Raw genomic sequence first — 23039 nt, 5'->3', positions numbered from 1 at the left:
GTTATAGGATGGGAGAGACTTGTCTTGGCAGTAGTATGTGTGAAAAGGATCTAAGGGTCTTAGTGGACCATACACTAAACATGAGTCAGCAGTGTGATGCAATTAGCTAAAAAGGCAAGTTCAATTTTGGGCTGTATCAACAGAATTATTTTATTTATTTTTTATTTATTCGGGATTTGTATCCCGCCCTTCCCACAAGTGGCTCAGGGCGGCTGAGTATAGTTTCCAGATCACATGAAGTGATGGTATTGCTTTACTCTGCTCTGGTTAGACCTTACCTGGAGTATTGTGTTCAGTTTTGGGCACCACAATTTAAGAAGGATATAGACAAGCTGGAATGTGTCCAGAGGAGGGCAATGAAGATGATAAGTCTGGAGACCAAGCCCTATGAGGAAATGCTGAAGGAGCTGGGTACGTTTAGCCTGGAGAGGAGACAACTGACAGGTGATATGATGACCATCTTCAAGTACTTGAAGGGCTATCACATAGAGGATGGTGCACAGCTGTTTTCTGTAGCCCCAGAAGGTTGGACCAGAACCAATGGTTTGAAATTAAACCAAGAGAGTTTCCGACTAAACATTAGGAAGAGTTTCTTTACAGTTAGAGTGGCTCCTCAGTGGAGCAGGCTTCCTCGGGAGGTGGTGAGCTCTCCTTCCTTGAAGATTTTTAAGCAGAGGCTAGATGGCCATCTGACAGCAAAGTTGATTCTGTGAATTATGCAGATCAGAAGAAGGAAGGCAGGAAGGGTGTGTGTGGGGGAGGTCTTTGTGAAGCTCCTGCATCGTGCAGAGGGTTGGACTAGACCCTGGAAGTCCCCTCCAACTCTATGATTCTAAGTGCAGCTGCTACCCAACAAATAAAATGATGCAGCATATTCCATTAACAGAATTTCTAACAAAGGGAGCCCTGCTTAAAGCATATTTGTTAGAACTACACCGTCAGAGCAAAGTCACAGTCTCCTAAACCCACTGACTTCAATAGATATAGAAGGGTATAGCTTTTGCACTATGCATTATTTTAAATGGAGGTGCAGATGATGGCAGCTGGATTCTGTAACTGGATTCCAATACCTCTGTGTTCTTAGAACATTAAGGGAAATAGGTTACCACGAATTCACTCAATTTGAATAATTCATCATTGCTGTAAATCAGCATCAAGAGTTATAAAGCGTCTAATTTCTTTCACAGGTTTTTTATTTTTAAAAAAATATGGAATGTGATCAATCCTGGAAACATTGACCTATCTAAGCAATTGAGACAGAAATTCTTCAGGTTGCCCTTGTATAAGTAAACAGTAGCTCTGAGAAACAGGCCTGAATACAACCTTTAAGAAGAAGAGAAAATTGGATTTATACCCCACCCTTCAATCAGAGTCAGAGCGACTCACAATCTCCTTTCCCTTCTTCCAGTTTGGTGTGGGAGAGCCAGTTTGGTGTAGTGGTTAAGTGTGCGGACTCTTATCTGGGAGAACCGGGTTTGATTCCCCGCTCCTCCACTTGCACCTGCTGGAATGGCCTTGGGTCAGCCATAGCCCTGGCAGAGGTTGTCCTTGAAAGGGCAGCTGCTGTGAGAGCCCTCTCCAGCCCCACCCACCTCACAGGGTGTCTGTTGTGGGGGAGGAAGGTAAAGGAGATTGTGAACCGCTCTGAGACTCTTCGGAGTGGAGGGCGGGATATAAATCCATCATCATCATCTTCTTCTTCTTCTTCTCCCCAGAACAGATACCCTGTGAGGTAGGTGAGGCGGAGAGCTCTTTTGAGAACTGCTCTTGAGAGATCAGCTCTTTCAAGAACTGTGACTGACCCAAGCTCACACTGCAGGTGCATGTGGAGGAGTGGGGGACCAAACCCACTTTTCCCAAATTAGAGTCCAAACACTTAAGCACTACATCAAACTGGCTTTTAGGCCTTTTTTAAGGCCTTCTATCAAGCTTGATACCAGATAAAACATACTTATAAGGAGACTACAAAGGGAGATAATGGGAGAAGAAGTTGTGCATATTAGGGGCATAAATATGCCTGTCTTGTTCTTCTCACTCCCCCACACAAATCACAAGTAATAAATGTTCCTCAAAATATAAAAATTATTCTTGGTATGGTAAACAGTTTATGCTTTATACTGCTTTTTGTTGCACTGCTCTCTAATTTTGTAATCATAGTCCTATTGCATTATTTACTGAATGCTGTCAGATTGCATTTTTATATTTTGCCATTCTAGACTGTCAGCAAGAAAAGTGGGTTATAAATAAATAAATATAATAAAATTATTTCCTAGTGAGTAACTAGGCCCAGATAAATCTCATTCTGAGGGCACCAAGGAGTTATACTCATTGCCCTTTTCAGTATTAAACGGATTTCACTACCACTGTGACTGCCAATGTCATATTTACATAGTGTTTACCATAGAGACACAGAGATATAAGTATATCACTATCACTAGTCAAAGAAATAGGCCTGTAACTTGACTCTGTGAAGAATGTAATAGGATCTGTGCAGCTGCCCCTGCATAGTCCAGAAGATGGATTTTTAACTTTTATATTTAAAAATTGCTTTTCTCCCTCTTTAAAATGCTCAGGGTAAGCAATAGGTTACAAGTTTTAAGACAAAATGAAAACAATCTCATTTAACAATTTTCACTTTCTAAGGGATAACTGAGAATAGTTGATCTGTTTAAATTAACTGTCTTGCATCTAGTTTTAAAGAAAGGAGTGCTACGAACACCCTAAATATATGTCTTACAATTCAACAATATTGTACATAGCCAAAATAGACAATTTTGAATAGGAACATCCTTTACATATTTTTGCTGTAGTTCCTTTCACAATTACTCCTTTAAGACGTTTAACACAAACATACATACACACACAAACTATCATGGACTTCTTTCTGATCATGAAATAACAGTGCCTTAACTTACTTTTATTACATTTGTTTGCAGGATCAAGATATTTATGTCCAAAGTAGAAATTAGTTAAATATGCTACTTTTTAAATGGTACTATTTAGTTCAAATACTTTTTACTGAAATATGGTGATGTTTACATATTCCACAATGATCATTTTAAAAGCTCAAAAATTCTGATTTGCCACACAAGTGCCTTTCAACCATAGACCAGCATCAATCACTCATACAACTTCAAGGTTAAATGAACTAGGGAATGGCCACATCAGGATATGAGACTATGTAAACATTGCCATGGCAGTCTTAGATGGGTGGAGTTTGATCAAGCTATTCATACCAAGCACTAGCAGTGACCCAAAGAGGCCTGCAAAATACTACAGCTGGAAGGCCACTTGCATTCACCCAACATGTAAATAAACCTGCGGTAAACTTGCTGTTTTGGAATAACCACCACTGGTATTCCCAGACTGTGTAAGTGAATCCTCTATCTTCAGATACATAATTTTTGGTATCTTACAAAAATAGATTATCGATTCACTTTGACAGCTGTGTTGGTGGGAAACAACAGAATGAAGTTTGAGTCCAGTGGCACCTTTAAGACCAACAAAGTTTAATTCTTGGTATAAGTTTTCATGTGTACATGCATATGAAAACTTACACCCAGAATTAAACTTTGCTGATCTTAAAGGTGCCACTGGACTCAAACTTTGTTCCAAAGGCAGATTATATTCATGATGAAAAAATGTGATAGCCTACTAACTGAAAAATGTACATTTAGGCATCAAACAAAAAGACATATATCTATCATGTGCAGTCAAGCATAAGGACTTTAACCTTGCTTCTGCTCTGTGAAAAGACTTTTACAGTTAACCAGCACTGGGTCAAGGCATGAAGATCCAGCATGAAATCTGGAATGTGACACAGAAATAGTTCTTGAAGACTTCCTGATTTTACAACCAGAACAACACAAGGAACATTAAGAAACTCATTAACTGGAAATTATAATAAAAAACCCTATTTCATGTTTACCATTTACCACTTTCTCAGTATAAGCTTTTTTTTTTGCACATAGCTTTTTAGTTTCATGTAGTTAATGCACCAGAGAAAAAAGCACACAATATTTTATAGTCAACTTTAAAGGGTTCCTGCACTTATATTAAGCTACCTTTCAGAGGCTTTGTAAACTACCTGCTTCAGTTCTAAAGCTCCGGGAAAACTTTCAGAAGGTGGGGGAGGAGCACTGGCCATTTAAGAATCCAGCATTCAATTAGGTAAACCAAGGGTTCATTATCTGAGCACCAGTCTGAAACAATAATTTGTCCTAACACCCAAGCAAAAGCAAAACTGTAGGGAACAGCATAGATTTAAGAACAAGAGGGAATAAAACGGGGTAAATCAGTGTGAAAGAGGCGGTGGTTTAGTAGGGTAAAGAGGAAGGGGAAACTCCCGAGTACCAAACTTGCAGTCAACAGGTTGCCATGTTGCCCTTTCACAACACGTGTTTAATTGATGGGACACCCAGATTTTCTGCCGCAGTCCAAATAAGGGGAGGGAGACCAGAAGAGGCCTAGTGGCAGCGAAATTTAACGATTCACCATAGCCATGAGCTCCCAGAGCCTGCTGATTCAAACCTTGCACATGAATGGGATTCCCCCTCCCCCACATTGAGGATTATGCAAACGCTACACCATTTTACAGTGCGAATCGCTCACGTCCCCTCCCCCCCTCACACATTTGCACTTTAAAATACAGTCTCAGCGTCCAAGTTCGTTCCTCATAATCAGCAACACCCTTCCTCGTGCTCCCTTTCTGCCCATCCTCCACACCGACATGATAAATGCCAGCGATCAGAAAGCAAGGCGGCTCTCCTCCCTTCCCCCATTCCAAGCCAACACTCCTACACCACATTTTTTAAAACCCCGTTAAGCAGAAGTAGGGCATCGCACACGGCAAGCTAGTAAATAACATTTCGAACATTAAAAAGAAAAAAAAAAGACAGGACTTTGCAGCCGATTTCAGGGACTCTGTCGCTAAAGCACAACAAAAAATAAACCCGAGTCATACTTTAAAGAAATACGCAAGGGGGGAGGAGGGAATCATAAGAGCAGCCCATCCCTAAAGCCGACTGAATATAAGGCACTAATATAGTTATTTATGTATTAACAACAGCAACAAGCCAAGCAACACTTGACGCACGAGGAAGTTGTAAGTCATTACACTGAGAGAGAAAAAATATGGCAAACCAACGCCGCTTCAGACTCAAAATTGCATTTGTCAAATTTCACAGACAGACACAAAAAGGTCCCACACCGCTGAAGAAAAGAGCCTTTCCGAACTCACCTCCCTCAACGTGAGATAAAGGCACCGCTTACACTTCGGCAAGCAACAGAGGAAAAAGCCTCAACTTCTGCAAAAAACACACACACATAATAAGACAGACTTCCTTTCACTTGCAGTCCATGGTTGGAACTCTCCTTTTTCTAGGTCCCAAAAGCGTGAAGGCAGATTGTAAATCTCCAGCAGCCCTCACACACTCTTTGCTCCCCCCCCTTCCTCTGCACAGACATACACACACACACGAGGTGGGTGTGGAGGGGATCAAAAGGAAGTCCCAGAGAGTGGGAAGAGGAAAATGGAAAGTTTTTTTTTTTGTTGTTGGGTGCGGAATGGCGGTCAGGAGGTGCTGCTGCTGCTCACTACTTCATTAGTTACTGTGCTGGGGGGGGGGGGGGGTGTAAAGGAGAGTCTTCCTCCCAAGACTGCAACAGCAGCAACAGAGAGAGAGGCACATAAACACACGTACAGATAGATCCACAGAGACAGTCAGTGATCTGGGGGTGAGACCGGGGGGGAGGGGGATCAGCCACATTGATCTTCAGTAATGGAAGAAAGCAGAAATTACACAGAATTCCCTCTGTGGACATATGCTTTGCAGTATTTCATCTGCCTAAACACAAATGCCCACCTTCCATATCAGATTAGTTCCCCCTCCTTCCCAAGCGGCGTGTCCTGAAGTAACTCCTTAGTCACTTTTGTGGATTATTGAAATGTTGTTTTCTTCCCCTAAAACAAAACATCCACCTCTCCTTCCTCTTCTGCATATAAATGAATTTTTAACCCTGGGCAGTTAAGTAAAACGGGGGGGGGGGGATCAAAAGGGAGTAAAACCTTTTTTTTTTAATTGCCACAGTTTCTCTGTTTATTTGTATATGTCGGTTATTAAAACCTATTTCTAGAAGACAAGGCAGGACAGAGGTGGTAAAAAGATTATATGATGTTTAGGTTTTTAGTAGATAAGCAGAAATAAATTTTCATATATATTGTCCTGTGCATTATATATGACATACACATAGACTGTAACAACTGTTTAAGCAACTAGATAATTAATCAGATCCATCTATGCTTATTTATTTTCCAATTTATAAAAAGTTATTTAACCTTTGGTGAGCAAATAAAGTCCTAAACCAGTTATGTGTCATTTGAAACATAACCTAATAATGGTAATAACACAATGCCTGCTTTTGAAAGAAAAAAAAACCTATATAAGTGGGAGTTCACCTTTTTAAAAGGGACACAACCCATAATATTTATATATCCTATATATTTCATGAGTGATTTAAAACCAATGTTTCTATGCAATAATTATAGCACATTAAAATATAGACTTACACTGTCTCCATAATTGTGATTCAGCAGAATAGCTTTTATTACATATGAGTTGCCATTCAGCACTCAAAACAGATGTTGACGTTCTTTTGTCTTGAATGAGCCCTCCTTATTTTCCTCTAGATTTGTCCAGCTTCACACTGAGCTATAACATTCTATCGAGAAAAGCAGGGAGCAATACAACAAGCAATGCAAGTAAATGATGCAACATTGTCCTGGTTACATGTGCCTCCCATCCCCCAATCTCTTACTGGTGAGAGAGCTGTGTTTTTTCCGCCTGCAGGGTCACATTGTGGCTGATTGATTCTCCTTTCGCCTTGCTCAGTCATTCAGATTTGAAAAGTAAATAACAAGTTGACATCATTACAGCTCTCTGCATTACTGTGACACATTCCTCAGCTACCACACACTTTCTATTAGCTGCGCAGACAGAAAAAAGCCTTGTACTCGTTTTAAACATGAGAAATTGGAAAGATTGTGTTGATTATTGTGGAAAGCACTGACATTTAGAAACTGCACTAAGAATTGGGGGAAGGACAGTGACTCAGTGGTAGAGCATCTGCTTGGGAAGCAGAAGGTCCCAGGTTCAATCCCTGGCATCTCCAAAAAAGGGTCCAGGCAAATAGGTGTGAAAAACCTCAGCTTGAGACCCTGGAGAGCCGCTGCCAGTCTGAAAAGACAATACTGACTTTGATGGACCAAAGGTCTGATTCAGTATAAGGCAGCTTCATATATTCAATTAAAGTTAAAATTATTATATGGCTGTCAAATGTGTATTAATATGAACTTTATGAGCCTTAGTCATCAGAACTAAACATATTTACTTGGAAGTGAGTCGCATTGATTTAAGTGCATTTGACTTTCAATAAGCCTGAAAAGCACATTGAATGCAATTAATTGATATTGGTCTTTGGCCTAATGCGTACATGAAACCATTATTAGTCTGCTGCTGAATGGAGGAACTAATATATGAGCGGGTTGGGTTACACAATGACAGTCTGTGACAACCTGCACATAATTTTTAAAAACATTCTTACAAATTACTCCCAGGATGCTGTGAAGACCCCCTGTAATCATATATTACTTTCTCCACAAGGCTACAGTATCAGGACTATTCCATGTGAGGAATTATATTGTGTTTGAACTAGATAGATTCATGGGGGAGAAGTCCATCAGCAGCTACTAGTCATGGTAATTAAAGTTAATGAGAAAATCAAGATATGCTGAGGCCCCAAGCAATATCAGGTTTAAGAAGCCACGTAGTAATATGGGAGGAAATTGTATAGTAATACCGCCTTTAATGCACTTCCCTGGATAGCCCAGACTAGTCCAATCTTGTCAGATTTTGGAAGCTCAGCAGGCTTGGCCCTGGTTTGTATTTGGATGACCCAGTCGAATTTTTCTGTTAATGGAAGAAGGATGTAATTTCCACCAATTCTCCTGTTCAGCTACAGACCCCCAATTTGCCCCATGACATTCCTGAAAGACTATTTCCTGAAAGACTCATACCACAGAAGTGAAAACTACCCATATTTCCTTTTTACATTGAAGTCACTCAGAATTAGTGATTTTAAAAGTTGCAAAGTGCTGTAAAGGATTGTGGATTAATCCACAGGATAAAGGATTGAGGGTTAATTCTTCACAGATACAAAGAACCTTGACAAGCTGCTCCAAGCAATCTGATTGGTTAGCATCAACTATGCAGGGAAAGACTTGAGAGCTGCATGCTGAGAAGACAGTCAGATTTCTGCCTTGACTGAGCTGAGTACTGACAGTCTGATTTCAGCTTTAGCTGACAGCAGTTTAACACAGACAGGAGAACTGGGGGGAAATTGGCAAGGAAGTTTGGGAAGTAGATGTAGACTCCCATCTGGGCCAAGGAAAGAGAGAGAGAAGAAAATTCCTTACCCAGTAAAACAGGAAGTTTGCTCTGAAGAGTATAGAAATCCCCCCTTAAGAGTCAGTTAAAAAGTCAAGATCAGTACTGATGTTTCAAGTTTGGACATTGGAAAGAGTGTACCAGCCTTCTAGAAACCAAAAGAGTCAAATAATACTTTTTAAAAAGTGTAGTGGGGTTCTTGGGAAAACATTGGAGCAAAAATATCTCAATATAAAGATTTAAGTCACTGTGAAAAGCTGTCTGTGCATGCACTGGTTTTATCTCAGAAATTTTAAATCCTCATTTCACTTGACCTTTCCACTTGATGTTAAATAAAATATTTTGTTATTTTTTAAAATTTCAAAACGCCTTGAGTATTGTTAAGTGGGTTTCTGATCCTTCCCTCAGGTTCCTGGGCTGAGTCAGCAGTCAAAATATCATACTGAGACATGGTAGAATAGCCAGAGTTGTTCAGCAGAAAATAAAACACATAACTAGGGAGGTGCAGTCGGTAAAGGGAAAGAAAAGTGGAAGGAAAATCTTGCCTCTGAGAGAGGGAAATTGACAGGCCATCATACAGTTCTATTCACTTACTTTAAAAACTTGTATGCTGCCTCTTAATGGAGTAGATGAGATGATGTAAGTCATCAAGGGTATACATTGAGGAGAAAGGTAGGATTTAAACAAAATAAATTGATGAATAAAACAAAATAAAGCCCTGAGGCAGCTCAGAGCCATAATAATACAACAAAACCAAAGAAGCCATTTAAAACCAGCCAGGACATAAAAACCAGCACTAACACTGAACAAATTGAAATTATATTTATAAAATTGTCAACAAATCATAAAACATCTAATAAAGAAGGAACCCCTTTACTTAAAAGTCTGGATAATAATAAATGTTTTGGTCCGGAGCCAAAAGAAAGTGCTAGGCAAGCCTCAAGAGGAAGGGTGTTCCAAAAGCAAGGCATCATCACTAAAAAACGGCCTGACTCTGGTCACCACCTACCTCACTTCTGCAGGTGGTAGGACAGGCAACAGTGCTTGAGAAGAGTATCTTAACTGGTAGGCTGGACATCCTAACATGAAAGCTTCTATCTTTATTTAGGGTGTTTGCATGTTTGATTTCCTCTTTAAAATGTTCCAAAAGAAGCTCAGAGAGACAATCAAATTTAAACAGAATGTTAACATATAAACATTATTTTGAAACATTGACCAAACAGAATTTAAAACTGGGGTAAGAACTCAGTTTTAAAATTATTTTTTAAAAACTTCAGCAAACTTCAGAAATTTTGAAATTGGAGACTAATCCTAATTCCAGGAATAGGAAGTTTCAAAATCAGGAATGACTCCTGAGAAGGCCCTTGTTCAGATCCCCAACCCATGAAGCTGCCTCCTATTGGATCAGTACCTCAAGATTAGTATTGCCTACCCAAGACTGGAAGCAATTCTCAAAATCTCAGGCAGAAATCTTTCACATCACCTACTACCTGGTTCCTTTGACTGTATAAGGTAGGGATTGAACCTGGCACCTTTTGCACATGATGCAGAGGCTCTAGCATTCAGCCACAACCCATCCTCTAAATCAGGGGTCCCCAATCCCCGGGCCGCAGCCTGTTTGCAATGGGCTGCGCAGCCTTGTTGCCTCCCCCGTGCCTCCCCCCCCCTCATTTTCACCATTTTAAGGCTGGGAAAGGAGGCAACAGCAGAGCTGCTCGTCACTGCTGCTGCGGTTTTCCCACCGATCAGCTAATCGGCTGGGGGAGGGTCAGTCTGAAAGGTGCTTCACGGTCCCTTCTCCGGCCCTAAAATGGTGAAAATGGGGGGGGGAAGGCTGCGAGGCTGTGTGAGGGGGCGGAAAAGAAGAGAGGAGGAAACTGAGGAGGAAAATGGGAGAGAGGAGGTGGCGAGGCTGCGTGCGGGGGTGGCAAAGGAGGAAGGAGGAAACGGGAGTAGGAGGAGGCGAGGCTGTGTGGGAGGGGTGGCGAAGGCGGGAGGAGGAAACAGGGGAGGAAAATGGGGGGAGGAGGCTGTGAGGCTGCATGGGGGGCAATGAAGGAAGGAGGAGGAAAACAGGGGGAGAGGAGGTGCCACGGGGGATCAGTGAAGAAGAGAGGAGGAAAAGGGGGAGGAGGAGGTGCTGCGGGGGGAGGTCGAATTGGGTGTCTCCAGCCAGCCCTGGGGCCACAGTTGGTGGGCCGGCCCTAGGGCTGGTCCCTGAAGCCAAAAAGGTTGGGGACCACAGCTCTAGATTCCCTAGATTTCTATAATCATTTTCATTTCCTGCAGCAAAGATGATCTCTATAGATGATCTCACTGTCCTGTATGATTCTGTTATTCAAATGTTAAAGCAACATACAGGCAGAGGTTAATCTAGAATGGCTGACTAAAAGGAATGCTCTGGGTGATGGTAGTGATATCCAGTAACAGACTCCAGGCTGAAACCTGTTAATACTTATGACATAAGGTTGGCAGCAATGCAAGCCCATGACATATGGTGTCAGCAGTGGAATCTGTGGCACCCACGTCATTTAAAATTAGATTGTTCAAAACTCTTAATACGTCTTTTTGTGTGCCCGTGTAGAAACATGACAGTAGCTCTCTATATATGATGGTTGTACAGGCTATTTTTTTAAAAATAAGTGAATTAACTTTTCACTGAAAGCAAGCTGTCTGAGTTGCAAGAAGTTATAAGGAGAAGAGAAAGGGGATTGCATGCTTCATCATTACGGACTGCATTTCTGAAAAAGCAGAGAGGAATGCAAAGAAAGCTTGTGAACTTACTGCCAATAACAAATTGTCATGACATAACACAGAGGCAGCCAATAACTAGGAAGCCAAAGCTGTCAAGGTTGATTATTGTGAAATACTCAGTACCTACATGGTTAAATTAGCAGGCACATTAGAGAGGCCTTCAAGAAGATGGCTGGCTAGGGGGCACCATGGGAATATCCTAATCTCCTATTATCTTCCCCAGACGTATGTTTCTAATATATACATTAAAGCAACTGCTATACCAGTACCCAACTGCCTGACTAAAAATCACTTGAAATTTCTTTCAAACTAATCTTCTCTTCTGTAGGAGATTCTATATAAAAGGTGTAAAGCCAAAGAGGACACCAATGCCATGATTACGTTTGGTTCCTTTTTAATGTTCCTGTCATATTAAGTAACAGTGACAGATAAAACAAAGCCCTGGGAAGCCCTTGGTTTTTGGGTTTTTTTTTTAAATAGAGGTGACTGGGAATTACAGAACCACTTTTCTTTTAGCAGTGATTTGAAGTGCTTTACTAAATAGGTCCCATGTTTCCTTCCCTCTTACAGTTGTATATATCCTGTCTTATGCAATCAGCTCTACATAAGCAGGCAGATTCACATTTGCAATGTTATTTTTACTGGATTCTTTTCTGCAATTGAGAAATTTGTGAATATCTAAAGGTTAAGGCAATACTAGGGGCCACTTAAGCTGCACAGTAATTTTTGTGTGCTTGTGAATTTCTTGGAGAATTTGCATCTCAGAAGTTATTCTTAAACTATACAGTAAACTCCGCCCCATGTACTTAAAAACTTGCATAGGGATTTGTCATCAGAACTTTAAAAGAAGGAAAATATACGTCTATATGCTATCCCCTCTATGTGCTAACCTCATTTCCTCTTTTAATTGTCAAATTACTTTTTCTATGCAGGGGAATGTTAAAAGGGAGTTGGAGTTTTCTGGGTATACTGCCTCAGTGAGACATTTTTAGAACAATTTGCAATCCCTTTGGGATTATAGACAATGCACAGTTACTATTGCAAGATTTAAAGGGTTTAACAACTGACAATAGCAGCAGAAATGGGACATGTCCATGACCATAAAGGAAGAAAGATTCTCTAGTGCTGACAGTGGGTGGGATCACACTGGGAATTTGGTGTGGCAGTATCCCAATTTTGAAAATCTTTGATGCATGCGGTGTCAATCACACAGCTGTTGGAAGAGGCAAGGGCTGCATACGTGCAAGAGGAGCATTCAGACTGCTCCTGTGCATGTGAGATGCATGCATCTCACGTCCCGGCCATTCAGACAGCCTGGAAACATACCCTGCATGCACTTTAGAGATTTGCTACTGGGAAGTTCCCAGTAGCTATTTAATCCGGTCCCAACCCACCCTAAGATTAAATAAGGACAGGCAGGACCTGGAGGCAGATATGCACAGTGATTGCACACATTAAATCTGGAGGAGAGGCATGGCTAAATTAGGCCAGATTTCTTGTGTGATCACACCCAGTGAGACAGCAGAGACACTGGGGTGCCACCTATCTTCCAACTATTGTGCCAGTTACTATCTTGTGAAAATTGTTTCAACAATAAGTCAATGAGATGCTTGGAATGTCCACTCACTACCAGGGACTGCTACAGGACCAATTGCCACTTAGCTGGCTTTCAGTGTGGGTGTGTCCTGAAATAAAATGCATTAATGTAATATTATGATACCCTGCAAAACTGGAAATTGGTGATATTCTCCTGAATTGCAAGACAGCAATTTCAGGTTCCTAGGAATTGTTTCTGTCTAGTTTCATTTACCATTCTTGCTGTTTGCAGGTTAGTTTAGGAAGGTTCTTCTGACGTACCAATATAATTATTTTATGCCTTCTGTGAAATTACCATACATAGTGGGATTATATTATCATTTTATTTATTTAAAACATTTCTATTTTGCCTTTCCACCCAATTTAAGGTACCCAAGGCACTGAATGGTAAACCATTTTAGACATTAAAAGTGTGTATGTGCATTTAAAGACAATTAAATAAAACCTAAGATAAACACATACCCATTCTCTGAGCAGCTCACATATAACAACTCTGTGATAACTATCTCTGTCTGACCTGAATAACCCAGGCAAGCCTGATCTTGTCAGATCTTGGAAGCTAAGCTCTGTGGTTAGTACTTGGTTGGGAGACTTCCTTGAAATACCCAGTCAGAAGGGACAGGGGCAGGCTCTACTCAGCCATCTCTCTGAATATCCTCCAGGCACCCCAGTAGGGAGTCATTCACCAGAGGTTGATATGACTTCCAGGTGCACACACCTACACACAACTATACAAAAAAAAGTCTGTGATAGCGAAACAGGTCCAGGGCCAACCAATACTTTTATTACTTATTTATTTCATGTATCAGCTTTCTTCCTTGATACTAAGGTTGTTGCAGTTGCCTGCTGCCACACAAACATATTCCTGGTTACATTTAAAAGACAGGAGAAAATCTCCTTAGTTCACTGCTTGGACCATTAGGTTGGCTCATTTATCAAAGGTCACTAAAATGCAGGGTTATTGTTGTTGTTTTTAAACAATCTGTATGTTTACACAGAAGAGGATAGAGCAAGCATAAAGAGCACAGTTCATATAAAACCTGCAAATCCTGGTTCATTGCCTTCTTTCGGTAACCTAGGAGACTTTTGCCAGAGGACTGGCAATGAACATGGGCTTTTTCAACCTAATTTGGAAAAGTGTTAAAAATTATTATTGCTTATAAATGGATTTGTGTGGGAGACTCATATTCACAGCATGATTTTGAGCAACCTTTTTTCTCATCTTTTTTTCTTGCTGTGTTCAACATTCACCAAATAAAACAAAATCCCTACACTACACTAATGAAGAATTACAAACAGTACTAATGATCATGGCAAATAGATACATGTCAGTGTGGTTCCATTCAACACTTACGCATAATCAATGGATCCTCTCTTTCCTTTAAGTGGTAAATGGTAAATGAATTATCTGAGTTGTCAAACAAAGTGAACTGAAGCAAAGAGTTGAGAATGATCCGTAAGCATGTTTATCCCAATGTTCCTTTAAGATACATAAAGTATTGCTCATAGATTCCTGCCCAGTTTTGTCCTCAGTCTTTTAGATTGTGTCTCTCATTAATATCTGCTCTTATGGTTGAGAATGAAGCAGAATAATATTTTAGAAATGCTAGCTTTAACTTTACTTGACCATATGATGCTGAGCTATACCACTAGTCCACATAATCCAGTCTTTTTAGTTTTCATTAATACTGATTTCTCAATAATGTTGCTGCACCCCCAGGTTTCTGTCTTCCATTGGTGCAAAACATCAATTTCTCACCAGTTGCTCCTTGGGTGCATTTTGACACACAGCTCCCTCCAGTTCCCCCTTGCGGTTTCATAATCCTTAAAAGACAGCATCACAAAGCCATGAGGGGAAATGGAAGGAGCTGCACATCAAAATGTGCCTGGAAATCAGTCACTTGCACCAGGGAAAGCAGAAGTCTGGGGATGGAGCAACACTAGTAAGAATATGTATGTATGTATGTATGTATGTATGTATGTATGTATTTATTTATTTTATAATTTATATCCCGCCCTTCCCAACAAGTGGCCCAGGGCGGCTCACAACATAAGAATTTGACATAAATAGAATTTAAGCATAAAAACAGTTACAATAATTAATACATTTAAAATTTTAAGACATTTAAACCATTTAAAACATTAGGGACAGCAGACACCTAGTGTAGCTACACTCTAGTGTATGACAGATGCTGTGTATGACAGATGCTGTGCAAGATTCCAGGCAGATGAGTACATACAGTCTTTTAATGGAAAATAATGAGAATTGAACCCAATTCCCTGCCCTTGCTCTATGGAGTGGCAGGGGAAGAAATGTTTATTGCTGTCTGAACATCAAAACAGGAAGTGACATCATTATGGTCCAGGAATTTAATTTTTGTTTAATTATGTGGTAAAAACCAACACAAGAGACACCTGAACAGTCTCCATCCCACCTCACTTAATGCTCCAGCCAAACATATGCTGGGAGTTTGTTACTACATATACTCCTTTTCGTGTGTATCTTTAGATACTAACTTGGGTTTGTATCATTCACCAAGAACCATGATTAATTTGAGGAAATTTAAGCTAAATGTCAGGGAAAAACCTCTTCCCATTTCTGCATCCTAGTTACCTTGAAAAATTGAGACACCCGCCATTTAGGGGGAGCAGAAGGCATGGTTTAGGTATCTTGGCTTTGCCAGTAGATAAATAAGTTCAAATTGCCTCTATTGGGCTACCAGTAACCACAAAACAACCAGATCTTTTCCAAAACAAGGTTTAGATTTCATTTAGGAAATAACGGGTATAGGAAGAATGAAATGTTGGTCCAGGAGGACATGCAGCTGATAAAGAAGTGAAAAGAAAGAGAAAGCTGAGTAATTGGCAGAGCAACATTTCTCGGCTGGGAAATGGCCACATAGAAGAAGAGGGAGAAGGTGAATTTAAAGGAAAGAGCTTGGAGAGAAAAGTCCAAGCCCAGCAAAAGCCAAGCAACTTTCCTCAGTCTCAGAAGCTACATCCATTTAACTGAAGAACAATGAGCCAGAAACTGAGTCTAAGATGTGAGCTGTATCACAATAAATATGTAAGGTGCTACAAGTATATTGCTAAGCAGAGTTACACTTCAGTGACTTCAATGAACTTGGAAGGGTGTAACTCTGCTCCAAATTTAAAGCCTCTATAAAGAATTTTCTGAGCAATCTTAACAACGGCCCTGGAAAATCAGTGTTATTATCCTCATATTACAGATTAGGTTAAAACAGAAAGAATGCTGGGTTACTTAAGGTCACATAAGTGCTGAAGGAAGATTTGAACTCAGAACTGCTTAGCTTATAACTGTAGCCACGATCATGAATGAAGATCTATCATGTTGCAATTGGCATTTGAGTATAGGACTACAAAATGTCCAGGGAAGGAAACTCAACTGAGAATACATAAAAGTTAAGGAGACCTACAGGAGAAGCCAGGCTAACACAAACCTAAATTTGATAAAGGACCAAAGATATCAGAAATTCTATTTGGTTGGAAAATAAATCATACAGCTTAGTCAGGAGAAGCTTGGATGGTGCTTTGGAAAAGCACAGTGTTGTGGAAAATATTGCAATGTTATAAAATAAATAGTTTAATAAACACATGGACTGCAAAACTGGAATGATATGTGGTCTGGCAGAGACTTTCTTCTTCAAAGCCATCCATCCCAGTCATCCAAAATGTTCAGCAAGCTTATAGTTCACAAAGGATCTGCAATCGAATTTACCCTGCTGAGCACCATAGTCAATGACAGTTAATGTAAATGTGATTTTATTGTCTTTCAGATGTATATTATAGCTGCTTTGGTCTGCAAGCAGAATAATATTGAGAATAAATATGCCATCTTCATACCGATGCAGTGTTCCTTCATAGATTTATTCTGTCAACCCAAAGAGTCAGTCCTATATATTACAAAGTAGTACTTATCAAAAGGGAAAAAAATAATGTTTTCATGTTGCAAGTAGCTGTGTTATCAAAGCCTTGTCTCACAGGTCCTACCAAAGTAATGAGACACGCCTACATAAAAAAGGCTTTTTTTGTAGCAGGAACGCCTTTGCATATAAGGCCATACACCCTGATGTAGCCAATCTTTCAAGAACTTATAGTAGGCCCTGTAATAAGAGCCCTGTAGACTCTTGGTTGATTGGCTACATAAAAGAGATGTGGCCTAATATGCAAAGGAGTTCCTGTTACTGCATATACATATTATAGTTATCAGTCAATCGCATACAGGCAGCACTGGGAATAGAACTCTATCCATTTGAAAACAAGCAAAGGGACTTCCAAGTTGCAGCTTCTAACTTACCTCCCATCTAAAATTCCATGGTGAATGAATGAACTTTATTACAGTCATAGACCAATATAAAAACTATAACACATCATATAAAACCCTCCTAAAATACCTAAGATAGTATAAAATACCCTCCTAAAAAAACATAAAATACAATAATATACATAAACATTTCCCCACCTATACAATCCAAGATAACTAAAATATAATTGAACCAATTTTAAAATTCAAGTCAGTTCCAATTTATATAAATCCTTTAAATCAGAGTATATAAAAACATTTATAAACTAAAATTCCAAGAGATCATACAAGACATGCAGTTTCTTGTTTCTTAGTATGGAACTTCACAAGATAATGGCAAAATTTGGCTATCTGTCTAGAGATAGTTGGACTTGCATCTACCAAAAGTTTCTCCAAACATGCCTCGTCCGCGTCTGCCATTGGTTTAACTACAAACGGGGAAACAAACCTATCCCTCTGTACCTGGTGGAAAGGGCATCGAAAAAACATATGAGACATCGACTCCACCTCTCCCATAGCACAAGGACAGCGTCGGTCTTCATACGGGACTTTTCTATATTTCCCTTCTAGCATCTTTGAGGGCATGGCTGCGCATCGAGCCAACGTAAAGGCTCTTCTGTGGGCTGGTACCTCCAAATAAAAAAAGTACTTGGCCGTCCTCATAACATATTTGGTCTCAGTAGCTGCTAAAAAAGAGGGGGCCTGTTCTAGATCCCTTTGTCTCTCTATATCGCAGATTCTTTGTTTGATAATACTTTTTGCTTTGGCATAGCTCTGCGCCAAGAGGTTTTCAAGTGAGAATCCTATACTTTCTAAGTTGCTTCTGACCAATTGCAGCCACCTTGGCCTATAGGGGTCTTGAGTTATTAAAGGGAAGAGGCCTTTTTTGTTTTTATGGATCCTTAGCCATTGACATGCCGAAGATAACATAATTCTGGCCTCAATTCTCATTTGCCCAGTTTCTAAACGCAAAAGGGCATTTGACACACCTGGCGGAAGCTGCAAAACGTTACGAAGAAATTTAGATTGCACTTTCTCGAGAGCCTTCAGTTTTTTAGCCGAAATGCCCAGGTTAATACCATAGAGCAATTGTGTTAACACTTTGTATTGGAACAGTTTCAGTGCTGCCAGAACATAGAAGGCCCCCTTAGAGCGAAAAAATCTCAGGATAGCGTACATTGTTTTCTCAGCTTTCTCCACCCTCATATTACAATGTTCAGTATAGGCACCTGTATTCTGAATTACCATTCCCAAATAAGTAAATTTTGTTACTTGTTCTATTTTCTTCCCTTTCATAGTCCAATACCTCTTCTTGGCTTTTTTGCCAAATGCCATCACTTTTGTTTTTTCAAAGTTTATTACCAACCGTTCATTTTCACAGTACTTAACAAAGCTGTCTAAGGCTCTCCGCAACCCAATAGGTGTTCTAGATAACAGTACCACATCGTCTGCATATAGCAGTACTGGAAGATGGCGAAGAGCCAGCTTTGGGGGGTGAAATTTAGTATCAGTCATATGTTCCACCATATCACTGATATAGTAGTTAAATAGGATGGGGGCCAAAAGGCAACCCTGTCTTACACCCTTCTGAGTTTTTATTGGTTCTGTAAGTAATCCCTGCATATTACATCTCACTCTAAGAAATGATTCTTCATGGAGTCCACGAATAAGAAATAGCAGCCTTTTATCAATATTAGAAGCCGCCAGTTTTTGCCACAATCGTTGCCTTGAAATGGAATCAAATGCTGCCTTTAAATCAATAAAAGCAGCATATAGAGCAGTTGTACCTCTGGCAGAGTACTTCCCAATTAGCTGTTGCAATATCAGGCAGTGCTCGATTGTCGACCTTTCTTTCCTAAATCCAGCCTGTTCCCGGGGAATAATTTCTTCTTGTTCCATCCATATTTCTAGTTTTTCTAAAAGATGTCTTGTATAGATCTTACTTATTATATTTAAAAGACTTATGGGCCTATAATTGGCGGGATTATTTCGATTGCCTTTTTTAAAAATAGGGACAACTATAGCTGTCCCCCACTGCTTTGGGATTCGGCCTGTTTGATCAACATAAGTGAAAAAAGATGCCAGAAATTGTGCCCACCAATTTACATTCTCTTTAAGCATCTCAGCTGGTATGCCATCTATACCTGGAGCCTTCCTATTTTCCAGTTGCATTATATGGGCTTTTATTTCTTGCGTACTAACTGGTGGCCACTGAGGGAAGTTCTCTATGTTACCTGGAAAAGAGGGTTGGACATTGTCATCATATAAATTCTGGAAGAAAACAGTCCATGTTTCCGCCGGAATAAACATGTCCAGGGGAGAGGCTATCTTAAACCCCCCAATCTTTGTTAATTTCCAAAAAAGCGCAGAATTTTTTAGTTTTACAGCCTGTATAAGTTCCTCCCATAGTTTCCGAGTATACTCTTTCTTCTTCCTTTGAATAATGCCTTTATAGGTTTTTTTATGGCTCACTAGGGCACTTTGTGTCTCTACCCTTTTTTCTATGCTACTTCTCATAGCAAGATGATACAAACGATTTAGTTCTTTTTTTGCTTGGGCACATTCAGAATCAAACCAACGTTTTGTTTTCCTATAATGCTGATGTAATCTATTCCCTGCTGGCACAGTCATAATAGAGTAAATCTCCTGGATTATATCTTGGTAAACTATTAACGGGTCTTGGTTTTCCTCTAAAGCTGTGAACACTAACACATGCTTCTGCAAATTTTCTGGAGTTAAGATTTCTTTCACTTTTTTATCCAATTCCCCACCCCACCTTACTCTTTTCCCCATAATTCCTATCCTTGTTGTATAACATACCTCATTTTGGTTAGGATTTAATGGGAGAGCTATCTGTAGACATAGAGGTAGATGGTCACCCTCCAAGTATGGGAGTACTTGGAAATTTTTAATCAGAGGTAATAGAGAATTGCATACCAACATATAATCAATAGTGCTCATTCTATTCCCAGACATAAAAGTATATTCGCCCGGATGATCGCCATAGAATGCCCCATTTAGGATATGGAACTCTCTTCTTCCTGCTAATTTAGCTAAACATAGGCCGGCAAAGTTTGCCTTACAATCTTTAAAATCTCTTGTGAAGGGAAGTCCATTCTGGCCTTGTTTCTGCTCATTTAGTAGGGAATTAAATTTATTTGTTAAGAAGGCATCATTCATTCCCATACGGGCATTGAAATCCCCTGCCAGTAAGATTTGAGCTTCCGGGTGTTCCAGGGAAAGATTTATTATAAATTGGTCTAGTGACGCCCAGTTTTCTTCTATAGATGTCTGTTTTGTTAGAGGTGGGAGGTATACATTTATAATAATCAGGATTCCCCTATCCCATCTCACCAATATAGCCATAGCTAAATGGGACAGCGAGGGTTTCAACACACATTGAACCTTAAGAGCATTGGAAATAAAAATGCCCAAGCCTCCTCTTAACCTCCCTGGACCTTTTCCTGGAACTGCTGGTAAACTATAGGAGGAATAACCGTCCAGCAAAAGAGTTTCTGCCATCCACGTTTCCTGCAATAAAATAATATCAAAGTCTCTCTGGAAAAAAGGAACCTCTATGTACGAATGAAGACATCTTAGCCATCCCGCCACGTTCCATGACAAAATTTCAACAGGTTTGTTGGTGATCCCCATGTCTTGCGTTGAGGACAGTCATTTGCATTTTCCTCCATCAGGTGCGTGGGGGACATCCCTTATTTCGCATATTTCAGGGTCATCAGCTGCCACAATCAGGTTGGAATTATGCTTTCCTTTGTTAATTATTATAGTTGGTTCTAATGGGAAATGATGGGCCTCCTCTGCAGAATGGGTCCCTTCACCTTCACTCTTCCTCAGCTCACAGGCATTAGTACTTCCCTCTATTTCCATCTCCCTACAATCAGTAGAACCTCTGAGACCCTTCAGGGTAGATGTCAATTGTTCAAAACGGTCTATCAAGGACTCTTGCTCACAGTCTTGTAACAATGTAAATTTTGCAAGCAGTTGTTTCTCGAGTTCCTCCTCTGGCCAACTGGAATCCAGATTTTTCTGTCCGATCCCAATATCTCCTGTTAGGGGTGCCTCTTTGTCTAAGTTAATGGAGGTAATAGAGGGCTTCAGAGCTGATTCCAGCAAAGGAGGGGGTAAATTAGAAGGAGTTGGTTGATCTAAGATCAATACAGTGTTGGTAGATTCCAGTTCTGCCACCAGCGACTGTTTTTTATAGTCCTTCTTAGAACCAACATCTTTTGTTTTTGCAACTATTTTCGAAATTATAGCATTTTTAAAATGTCTTTGTAATCTAATCCCTAGCGCCGCATATCTGTTGGCATAAGCAAACAAGTACGAGGGAATTTTGTCTGTATTAAAATGAAGCAAAAAGCGTTCAAATCTTATAGGACCTGGCAGCCTTTCCATCTGTATGAGGTCAACCAAAGGGGGAGCTATCCCAAGTAAGTTGGCTAAATGTCCTTTTGCTTTCCATTTGGCGCTCCAATCGATAAATCTCCCTTGCAATGGGAAAATATTTACAACAATACTTTTTGGATTGTATACCAATGAAAATAAATTTTCTTTAACAACCTTTGGTTTCTTTGATGTCGAAGTAGCTTTAATCCCAGTACCTATTGGACCTCTTTTCTTAACAACGTTTGCTTTATTCCCCTCCTGTGCCTGTTCTTTATTTTCTTTTGCATAATCTCCACCCCTCTCCTTTATCAAGGATACTATTTCTCGTAAGTAAGTAAAAATTGTCTGTAAGGCTTCTGCCACAAGGGTTGTTTGCTGTGCTAGCAACTCCAGCCCCTCCGCATGCCTATTTGATTGTTTGTCACTTAGTTGGCAAGGTATGTTATCATTCAGAGCTTCATTAGTGTTGCAAAAGAGCTGGCCCACAGGACAAGCTTCTCTTCCATCTTCTCCTCCATTAGTCAGTTCACTAGTCAGTTCCTCCTTTTCTGCTGGCTCCAACATGTCCTCTAGAGGGGAAAAGCGATTTGATGTTTCAACAGCAAATGACGGCAGAGCAGATTTGGACTTGTTGTTTAAGGTAAAAAAGTCCTCTATCCTAAGCTGTTTGCAAACTGGCAAAGAAGCAGATTCCTCCTCCATTTCTCTTGGCCGCTTACCCGATGCCATTAAGGGGGTTCTGTTGGATGGTAATTGGCACTGTTCTGATAATAAATAAATAAAACAAATACCAAACAGTTGATATCTTAAAAATTACAGATAAAAGCCACAACATCTGCTAAGAATATCGTGAAATGTCTTTAAAAGCCAAATTTGTCAGAACCAACGCTGTAGTCGACTGCACTCCGCCATGTTGCTTTACAGGAGTTGACTTAATTTCAACCTTCAGTTAAATTCACAGTTCAAGTTAAAAGACTCTAAAAAAAAGGGAAAGAAAAACCCTGTCTTTGAGGGACAATGTAAAACTTCGTAAAACTTTATAAAACATCAGCTGTCATTCGTTAGCTGCAGCAGCTTCTGTGTCAGAAAACAAAAGGAGAAGCTTATTAACTGATTAAACAGCCAGAGCTTGGGAGAGACGAAACAGCTGCACCAAAATTAAAAGTGAGGTGATAAGATGAGACTATTTAAAAACAATTATAACAAGGCAAGATAAAAGTTAGAAGATTGAAAACAACTTAGCGTTTTAGGAGCGTTTTTAGGAGCGAAGAAACAAGCGTCTGCCTTCCTCCGAGTCTGCGCAGATCTGCCCCAATTCCATGGTGAAGTATTCTCCAAACAGATTAGGTGGCATAAACCACAGTTGTTTTCATTTACACTCTGGAGAACAAAAACTTCTAAAACCTTGAGAATACATACATGCATTTATAGTGGACCGTTGTATCTGGCATTCGTCCCGGAAAGTACAGCATAGCACACCTATGGGCAGCGCCTGGAAGGGACGAACGCAGCCC

The 23039-nt window shown here is 40.1% G+C and overlaps 1 protein-coding gene across 10 annotated transcripts in view; it reads right to left on the bottom strand.

Annotated features, from left to right (window-relative positions):
- Positions 1-6921, bottom strand: part of TBL1X (transducin beta like 1 X-linked) — a 191788-nt gene extending 184867 nt beyond the window's left edge. For 3 of the 10 annotated variants that reach the window (XM_060233936.1, XM_060233940.1, XM_060233937.1), the window contains exons 1-2: positions 6817-6921; positions 6569-6720 (exon numbers count right to left, since the gene is read on the bottom strand). The gene's annotated coding sequence lies outside the window, so the exon portion shown is untranslated. Of the gene's footprint in view, positions 1-5239; positions 5585-6568; positions 6721-6816 lie in introns of those variants that run through there. The other 7 variants (XM_060233935.1, XM_060233941.1, XM_060233938.1 and 4 more) reach the window with 4 other exon arrangements.
- Between the last annotated feature and the right edge of the window lie 16118 nt (positions 6922-23039).

Source organism: Heteronotia binoei, chromosome 3 (genome assembly GCF_032191835.1).
Source record: "Heteronotia binoei isolate CCM8104 ecotype False Entrance Well chromosome 3, APGP_CSIRO_Hbin_v1, whole genome shotgun sequence".
NCBI classification, from domain to species: domain Eukaryota; kingdom Metazoa; phylum Chordata; class Lepidosauria; order Squamata; family Gekkonidae; genus Heteronotia; species Heteronotia binoei.
The sequence above is the reverse complement of the archived record's forward strand: the minus strand, read 5'-3'. Positions and strand labels throughout refer to the sequence as shown.